The following is a 10106-nucleotide window of genomic DNA, read 5'->3' on the forward strand; positions in this document are numbered from 1 at the left end:
CACCGCTGCCACCTCTGTGCCGATCATAGTTTGACCATCGGCTTCTTTAATCCGAAGGAATTTGGCAAATAACTCGTCGGCTGCTGTCGTTTCGTCGGGAGAGAGAGTGTTCTTCCAAGAATGCCTAGACTTGGCTTCAAGGACGTCGGCAAAGCAAGGAAGCTGGGACTCGGTTGTTGAGGAATCCTTGACATAAAACCATTTCAGTCTCCATCCTTGCACGGATTCTCTCATTGGGAAACTGAAATAGTTAACCTCTGAACGGACAACAAACCCCACTCCTCCGATGACAAAAGATCCATTACTACTGTTGTATCTCTTTACGAAGAAGATCTTTTTCCACAACCCAAAGTGAGGCTCAATGCCCAAGAACGCCTCGCAGAGGGTGATGAACACAGCAACGTGAAGGATTGAGTTAGGGGTGAGTTGCCACAGTTGGATTTCGTAAGTCCGCAGAAGACGATGAAGGAATTCGTGGGCAGGAAGCGAGAGACCCCAATACAAGAACGATAGGAACATCACGGTAAAACCAGCAGGGGGATTGGGCCGAGAAATCGCACCTGGAAGAATCACATTCCCCTCGTCGGAGGAGATTAACCCGAGGCTTTGGGCCCTCTTCTCATCACGCTTCGTGATGGAGGACGCTAGCCAATCTCCAGGTTTAGCTATCGAGCTTGGCGGCGCTGGCGGCGCCGGAGCTGGGGGAGGAGCATCTGGAGTGCTCCTCTTCGGAAGATTCGAGGAAGCTTTGGCGGCGGCGCCACCGCTCGTAGAACTTGCGGCGGCGGCGAGGTTCTTTTTCTTCACCACTGCGAGATCTGGGGAAGATTTGAAAAAGCGGTGGTGGCGGCGCAGCAGTTGCGAAAGAGAGAGGAAGAAGAAGGACAGGAAGATGCTATGGTGAATATGGGAGGAAACCTAAAAGATTTTGTCCTTTGAAGGTTTTAAGAAAGGGAGAACTTGAGGATTTCGTGGGCACGCGTCGTTACTACCAGTTCATTAAGGGAGCCTTTTTCCATTGATGATTGCAGAAATCGAGGAGGCGCCTTGGTAATTGTACGAGAAGGACGGATATTGCTTAAAAATAGGGCCAGACAGAGAAAGAATGGGCCCAGCGGGTCGCGTCTTGTCAGTCAAAATCAAGATGTCAGTAAACGTCATCAATGACGTCGTGAGGAATGCTCGAAGCATTCGAAGGAATAAAAAAGATATCCGTACCTAGACTCGGGAGCTACTCCCATCGGGAGCGCTGGACGCGCACCCGACAGAATGAGGAATCGAAGAAAAAAGACTGAAGAAAAAGATGGTTGCTCAGCTCGAGTCTGCACCCGGTTGCAAGCACCCGTGCCCAGACTCGGGGGCTACTCCCATCGGGAACGCTGGACGCGCACCCGACAGAACTTTTTTGCACTCCAGGATCATGCCCTGGGACTTGATTCTGTGTAGGGTAACGTTGTTTTGCCATCGGTAGTTAACCAGCAAAAGTTGGGCACGTTACTCGTTATCCCTTGCGTGCGGAAAATATATCGGATGACCTATGAAGACTTGCAGAAAAACTTCGGCAGAGAAAAACGTTCGAGTGGTACAATTTGAGTCTACGCACGGATTGCAAGCATCCGTACCTAGACTCGGGGGCTACTCCCATCGGGAGCGCTAACGCGCACCCGACAAAAGAAGATGATGCTGATTCAAGATGAACAAGAACAATCAAGGAGAAGAACATTAAGGGGAGGCATGCTTCAGTCTCTACCCGAACTATTTTCGGCTAGACACTCGGGGGCTACTGACGTGGGCATTAACCTTCGGGTAACCGACATTGTCCTATCCTATACAATCTAGTTGGAGGCCCATGAAGGCACTTGAAGACAAGGCAGGCCACTTGGATGGCGCACCAGAAGGTTCCTTGGCGGGCAAGACAAGGAAGGAGCCGAACAAGGAAAGTTTGGATTTAGAACTACTGTAAATCTAGTCGTACTCGGTTAGACCTCTTGAGACCTGGCCCCCTATATAAAGGCCAGGAGAGGGGCTGCCGAGGGACACAATCAATCTTAGCAATCTTACCCACCAAAAGTCTAGAGCTAGGTTATCATAGCACTTAGCCTCTCGACGAGAACACAGCCGAACCCTTTGGCACCCCATTGTAACCCAATATTTTCATAATCAAGATCAGACAGGCAGGACGTAAGGGTTTTACCTCATCGAGGGCCCCGAACCTGGGTAAATCGCTCTCCCCGCTTTGTACGCGTGAACCGATGTCTCGTGTCAGCTTACAGGATTCCATCAACCTAAGCGCCAATCGGAGGGCATTGCCGGGGAATAAACTCCTTCGCCGTGTTTTCCAACCGTGTAGACACCTCCGTAAAGAGATCGCGATCCTACAAACGTTGAAGTGTGTAACATCCCAAATTTTCAAACAAAGAAGAAAGTGAATTTCCTTTTTCCAAAAATGAGAACCAACAAAAACTTTTATTACCTCTTGTGCTATGCATAGTGCTCATGCCCAATTGCTGTGATTTTTGCCATGATGTGTGTTTACAATCCTTGACTTGTGCCAAAACCCTAATAATGGCCTATGCCCTATTTACTTTACCCAAATGATGAAACCCTCCATCAACCCAACCAACCTCAATTGAACCCAAAACCATGATCCTTTGAATCAAAGAGAAAGCAAGAAAAAGATTTAGAAAATTGCAAAAAACCTCACATATGGCTTATGGCCAATTTTGAAAATACTTAACCTAGGACAATTTGAATTGTTCCAATGGTTGGGAAACATAAATAAACCAATAACAAACACTTTTGAATCAAAGAAACTCAAATCAAATCAAAGAAAAATCAAAAACCTAGTTACATGTGATAATGGTCACATGTGACATTTTTAACATCTTACCCTCTTTGACCCCCTGTATTTAGAGTTTTCTAAACCAAACCTTTTCAAATCTTTGCACCTCGTCCATGAACTTATCAAGGTGAACAACTTTTGTGTTGACCACCTTGTCTAATTCTTTCTCCATTTATTTTTGTGATCAAGCAAATTGGTGACATTGAATCAGATTCTAGATTCTACCCATTTTGGAATTTCACAAAATTACTCACCTTTGCAAACCAAGACCACCACAATGTGCCAAATCATATATGAATCACACCCATAAAAGGATTTGGCAAAATTCAAAAATTTATTTCTTTCGGCCATTACATCAAACACTTGGTGGGCACTAACCTACCAACTCCACACATGCCTTTAACCAGAGGATTCTTGCCTAAACCCTAACCCCTCTGGTCTACCTCAGCCCTCCTTGCACCCAGTAGACAATGCCAAACCTCAGAAACTTTAATCTTTCACGATTTCTTCTAGTACCAAACCATGCCGTGGCATGGTGTCACTCACCATGCCATAATCAGCTACACTCATCTCTGGTCCCTATCATCATGTCCAGTAACTCTCCCTCACTCCCACACACTTGCTGGTACAAGCCTTGGGTCGAGGAGACGTCGGCATTAGCCGGAGACCGACGTGCCCAGACGCGCCCACGACGCCCAGGACACGCCAGCGCGCACGAAGACGTCCTGGACGCGTCAGCACATCTCCTCGCCCCGTCGCCTCACACCCTCTCTCACGCTCTCATTTCACTCACATGCTCCCCTCGACGTCAGCTAGCTCCTGGACATCGCCATTGGCTCGCCGGCGCCCTGTAGACGACGACATGGTCGCCGTCCTCCGCCACGGGTCCTGCAGTACACAACGTCGCATGCCCGCCTCCGTCAACCCCTGTCCTCGCCATGACGCGTGTTAGGTCCGCGGTGACATCACCTACACGACGCGCCTACTCCCCTGGCCCCGCGTGACCTCCATCGCCGTCGTCACCATCGACCTGCCCCGCGCCCCACGGTCACCTCTCGCCGCTATAAAAAGGGAGCACCCCCGCCTCCAATCTTCACACCAACAGCTTCCCCTCTCCTCGCTGATCATCCTCGAACCCTCTCCTGACCACATTGTCCACCGTCGCCCTTCAATTGCACGCCGGAGTCCCATAGCACCACCGCAGAAGCCGCCGTCGATTTCGTCCACCTCCGCCGCTCCCACGACCACCGTTCGCCTCGCCGTCGTCGACAACGTTGAACCGCGTCAACGCCGAGCCTCGCTGACCGCCAGTGAGCTCGCCGGACCCCAACCCTCGCCGCCAGTAACCCTGATTCTCGCCGGAGACGACGAAGCTCGATCGTGCGCCGCTAGATCCCGTTCTAATCCAACGGTCCACGCCTCGCGTACCGTTTCGCTGGCTAAGACCCGCTGACAAGCGGGGGCCACAGTCAGACGGCTCGCGTGTGCAAGGCACACTGCTGGGCCGGCCCAGTTCTTTTTCCTCTCTGTGGCCCATTTCGTTTTCCCGCCTGAGCCCAAAATTTGAATTCCTTTATTTCCTTTGATGAACTTTATATGGTTGGAAAGCCTATAAAATTCAATACTGCTGCTCTTTTCAAAATCAAATAGAATCAAATCTACTCAACCAAATTTGATGAACTTTATATGGTTGGAAAGCCTATAAAATTCTCCATCAAACCCCATGGGTCTCAAACCCTAATTATTCTTAGATCATCTGCAACAAAAATGACAAGGCAAGGACTTTTCAAATTTCAAACAATTCTTAAAAATCAACCATAAGTGATTTTGAGTTGATTCCAACTCTCATAAATCACATTTCATATTGTCTAATGGATTATGTAAAAACATGACATAGTTGTGTGCATTATCAGGAGCTAGATTCAAATAATGGCTATGTAGTCATTTCTAGCTCATTTAGATCATTTCAAATGTAGGATTTTGAATCTATGAGGTGTAGCACCTCATTTAAATCATCTTCCCAGGTAATGCGAAGCAAATTGATGACCTTAGTTGCATGGTCTCATCATTGCTTACTTGAGGGTATTAAATCAAAGTAGGAATTAAATTGCATGAGGTGTAATACCTCATTTAAATCATTTTTCTCAAATGATAAATATGAAGTATTGATCTTGGTCAACATGATCTCACACTTATTAATTGAGGAGATTAAATCTTAAGAAGATTCAATGAGAGGAAATTATTTCTCCAAAGGAAATAAATAGAAACCCTAATAGAATTTTCAATGAGAGGAAACTATTTTCCAAACCCTAAAGAAGAAACCCTAGTATAATGTTGAGTAATGATTGGGATGATGATAGATCATCTTGTGTGAGCCATTAAGGCTAATTAGTCTACTTAAGTATTGTTTGGTGATTGTATCCTCGTATTCGTTTATAGACACTAGTACCGGAGACTATCAAGAGGAGGAGGTCTTCTAATAAGAGGAAGAAGAAGAGAACTTTGATCACTACCCCAATAAAGGCAAGCTAATATTCTTGCAAGTTGCCCTAGTGCAAAGCTCTACAAGAGCAAGGCACCATTACCTTCTACTTTATGCTTAATGATCCCATTCCAAGTTTTTAACTTACAAGTGTTTGACTTTGGTTTATCAAAGTTTATTTTTGATTCATGATTCACTTTGGTCTAGATATAGAGTAGTACAAGAGCATCACACTTAGCCTAGAAAGCTATAAGCTAGTTAGCACCCCTCATGATTAGTGGCTAGTGCTAAAAACTAAAATTGACTACTCTAGATGGGAAACATGTGAATCAAATGACTTTGAAAACCTTGGAATGATGAGTCATTCTATTGAAAGCTTTTGAATGTGAATATGACTTGTGAATGACTTGGTGAATTTTACCAAAAACTGATGGTTGGGTTCGGATGCGATACCATTCCAATTTCAAGTACCCCCACAATACATGAATCTGGGTAAGGCTTAACTGGAAACTTATGTATTTTAGTATGGGTTCCCTCTGAACAAGCGTCATAGGGGTTATGCCGAGGCTGCCTCCATTGAATTATGAAATGACGTGAAATGAGGTGACTGTCCTACCCAAGCCCTGTGCAGTTCCCGGGTTGGAGGTTTGCTATCACCGGGAGGCCAAGCTCATGGGGAGAGGTGCCTATACTAGGGTATGTAGATGAAAGGTTATGATTGATAGTCCGCGCACTGAGTGCGATAAATCAGGACCATTTACCCCTGACGGACTATTGCAATTATTGTGGCACAAGTGTACGACCTCTGCATAGTGTAAACCTATTCGAATAGCCGCGTCCGCGGTCATGGACAGTTGGAAAGGCCATACTGTTCCGTCATCAGAACTTTTCCAAAATATGAATGGGGACTTGTGACTTGAGTTTGAACGGTGACTTTGACTTTGAATCACAACAGAGTTGTGGGAATGACACTAATGTTCCCACTTGAGTTAAGTTAGGCAAATGAGGAATCTTTGTTTATTAAATGTTTACTAAATAAAACTGGCTTTATGCAAATGAACCTAGAGCTGAGAATTCCATTGATATAGTTGATAGTGCTTACACTAGTTTTAGTTTGCGAGTAATTTAAAGTACTCATGGCTGTGTCCCTGGCTATTCAAATTGCCATACTATGAAGATGAGCCCCAGTACCAGGATGAAGGACAGCAGGACGTCTACGACAACTAGGACTACTCCTGACATCAACAGTTGCCTGTGGAACAGATGGACCTCTACTACGTATTTCCGCTATGTGATATGTAATTGATCATTAGATCAAGTGTTGTAATGAGACTGGATCATTTGATCCTTTTGTTGTAAGACAATTATGAGTTGTAATGAATGATGTTCTGTGATATCAATCTATTATGTCTCGCAAAAACAATCTTCCTGGGATTGCGATGCATGACATAATAGGCATCTGGACTTAAAAATCCGGGTGTTGACAAAGTGGCAACCATGAACGGAGCAAAGCCATACAACGGTGAATAACCTGCATGAGTGAAGATTTTTTTTAATTAAAAACCTTGTCATTTCTACATAGCCAAAGCGAACATACGACAGCAATGATGCCCACCCTGATAAGCGTTTTATGCCTAGAGTCCACCCCATTGAGCCAATTTCCAAAAATTATTTGCAACGCTGCGAGGTAGGTATAAGGTAGAACCTATCTGAATGATTGACCATATAGACCTAGCAACCCGACAGTTAAAGAAAAGGTGTTTTATGTCCCTTCTTCGTGGCAGAAAACACATTTCGTACAACCCTGCCAGTTGGGTTTTGCAAGGTTATCTTTAGTTAGAATCACACAGCGACGAAGATACCATGCAAAGACCTTTGTTTTCAGAGGTATTTTCATCTTCCAGATGGATTTATTATTAACAACTGGTTGACTGCATATAATTAATGCTTTGTACATGGAGCTGACCGAGAATATTCCATTCTTTGGTAAGGCTCCAACAGAATTCATCGGGCCACTGACCCATCTGGATTGAAGCTAACGTTTGTAGCAATTCATTCCATGTAGTAAGTTGGGGACTAATAAGATCACGCCTGAACGACATAGAGGGCGGAGAAGTTTCTGTTAGGGCAATATGCTTGTTGTATTACCAGGGGCCAAAGGCCACAATATATAGTACATGTACAGGCGCAAATATCCAGGAAGCCCCCTAACATATGTGGAAACTACAATATACATGTATATACATCTAACACCCCCCCTCAAACTCATGGTGGATCCACAACACTGAAGAAGACATGCTGCGCTCGAGTCTGTGCCTTTGTAAAGAAATCCTCCAACTGCAAATCTGAAGGCACATAATGAACCACAACAACCTCATCCTGCACCTGAGCACGTGTATAAAAAGCATCAACACCAATATGCTTGGTCAGCTCATGCTTGACCGGATTACGTGCAATACTGATAGCACATGTACTGTCAGACAAAAGTGGAGTGGGTGTCGTAACAGAGACCCCAAAATCTGCAAGCAACCACCGTAACCAGGTCACCTTAACAGAAAGTGAACGGCGATCCGTAGGATCACTCGCCCATGTAGCATCCGAGTAGCACTGGAGCTGGAGAGAGCTGGAACGAGGAAAGAAAAGGCGACGAGTGATCATGCCACGAAGATAACGAAGAACACGGAGGAGATGACTGTAGTGAACAGTGGTAGGAGCTGAGACAAACTGACTCAGAATATGAACATGATAAGAAATATCAGGACGAGTGACAACAAGATAAACAAGACTCCCAACAAGATGGCGATAACGAGTGGGATCAGGAAGAGGATCGCCATCAGTAGGACGAAGCTTAACATGAAGCTCCATAGGAGTATCAACCGTGCGCTCATCCCCAAGAGCAGCACATGCAAGAAGATCCTGAATATACTTTTCCTGAGAGATAAAAAAGCCATCAGAAGTGGAAGAAACCTCAATGCCAAGAAAATAGTAAGGGATTTCTAGTTTCGTGCCCCTGGTTCGTTAGTTGTACTCAGTTTTCCCCAGTCCCTTAGTTTTTCTCAGTTTTCCCCTCCTCTAGTTTGAAACACGCACAAGTGCTGGAACGGCCGGTAGCCGTCGGGTCGAGGCCTTGACCGTTAGTCTGACCGGGTGGGGCCGCACGAGGGCAGCTCCTCCTCGACCGTCTCGTGCCGACGGGTAGGGTCGGGAGACACGTCGGAGCAGCCATCCATCTATCGCCGACGTGTGGGCCGTTTTATTTCATGATTTTATACGCGGTGCTCGCCAATGACAAATGGGGCCGCTCTATAGGGCTGCCGCAGCCAATGACCAAGTGGGGTCGTATATTTTTCGGCAAAAGACATATATTGCCGCTCCGTGGGCTGCCGCAGCCAATGACCAAGTGGGGTCGTCTATTTATTTAGGGAAACTCATATATTGCCGCTCCGTGGGGCCTCCGCAGCCAATGACCAAGTGGGGTCGTCTATTTTTCGTGAAAAGACATATATTGCCGCTTCGTGGGCTGCCGCAGCCAATGACCAGTGGGGTCGTCTATTTATTTAGAGAAACTCATATATTGCCGCTCTGTGGGGCCTCCGCAGCCAATGACCAGGTGGGGTCGTCTATTTTTCAGGAAAAGACATATATTGCCGCTTCCGTGGGCTGCCGCAGCCAATGACCAGGTGGGGTCGTCTATTTATTTAGAGAAACTCATATATTGCCGCTCCGTGGGGCTGCCGCAGCCAATGACCAAGTGGGGTCGTCTATTTATTTAGAGAGAAAAAATCATATCTTGCCGCTCCGATATATGTCTTTAGAGAATATCATAGAGAGAAGCAACAAGTTCGCTAATTAATTATTCTTAAGCTAGACCGGAGAACCGCTGGCAGCTCGTTCCCCACCGTCGGACGGAGCAGCCATCGCCGGCGGCGCGCCGCCGGCTCTGTCCCCCGGCGGCGTCGGACGAACTGCGGCGCTGCACGTCAACCACGGCTCCAGCACTTGTTTCGTCCGCACGCATTGTACCCACCGCAGGAAAGTCCGCCGCAAGCAGATCCGCCGCCCACGACGACCGGGATTTGTTCCGCGCACCAATTGGTAGACCTCCGCTTCTGCCTCCCCCGCCCCCTAATCGATTCGGTTCCCGTAATTTATTGGAGTTTGCAGGTACGAAATAGTCCTCAATGTCTCGTCGTAGCGGGTACACCGGCGAGGGTGGGGATTCGATCATGTCGTGGCCACGTTCTACTTCTCCTACCTCGTCGGAAGTGCAGGTATATAGCTTCAGCTCTCTGTACTACCGTTGAATTTGAAGTTCCGCCATGGCCTGTTGGGGTGATTTCAGTTGTTCTTTTTTCCATTATTGTTACAGTTAGCCAAGCAAGCCGATGATCCATGGTACATTGCATACCAAGATGAATCAACCCAGTGGTGTAGCCAGAGGATGGATTTGGAGGAGAAGGTGGCCAATTTAGGTGATGAATTGGCCCGTAAAAACCTGATGATATTCGAGCTGAAGCGTATTGTGGATGAAGAAAAGAAGAATTCAGAGCTTATTCGCAAGGAGAAGTTGAGAGTTGAGACAGATCTTGCCGTATTTGATCAAGTGGTAGAAAATCTAGAACATGAACTAAAAGTGATGGGAGAGGAGAAAAGTAGATTCATCCGTGCAGTTTTATTAGGTGTCATCCCTGTCCTAGCAGTTATGTGGTTCTGGTAGACGATTTAGTATAGAATTGTTATTCAGTAGATGGCTCTAACCACTGTATTTTGTTGTTTCGGTGT

This window comes from Lolium rigidum, chromosome 7 (assembly GCF_022539505.1).
Source record: "Lolium rigidum isolate FL_2022 chromosome 7, APGP_CSIRO_Lrig_0.1, whole genome shotgun sequence".
In the NCBI taxonomy this organism is placed as follows: Eukaryota; Viridiplantae; Streptophyta; class Magnoliopsida; order Poales; family Poaceae; genus Lolium; species Lolium rigidum.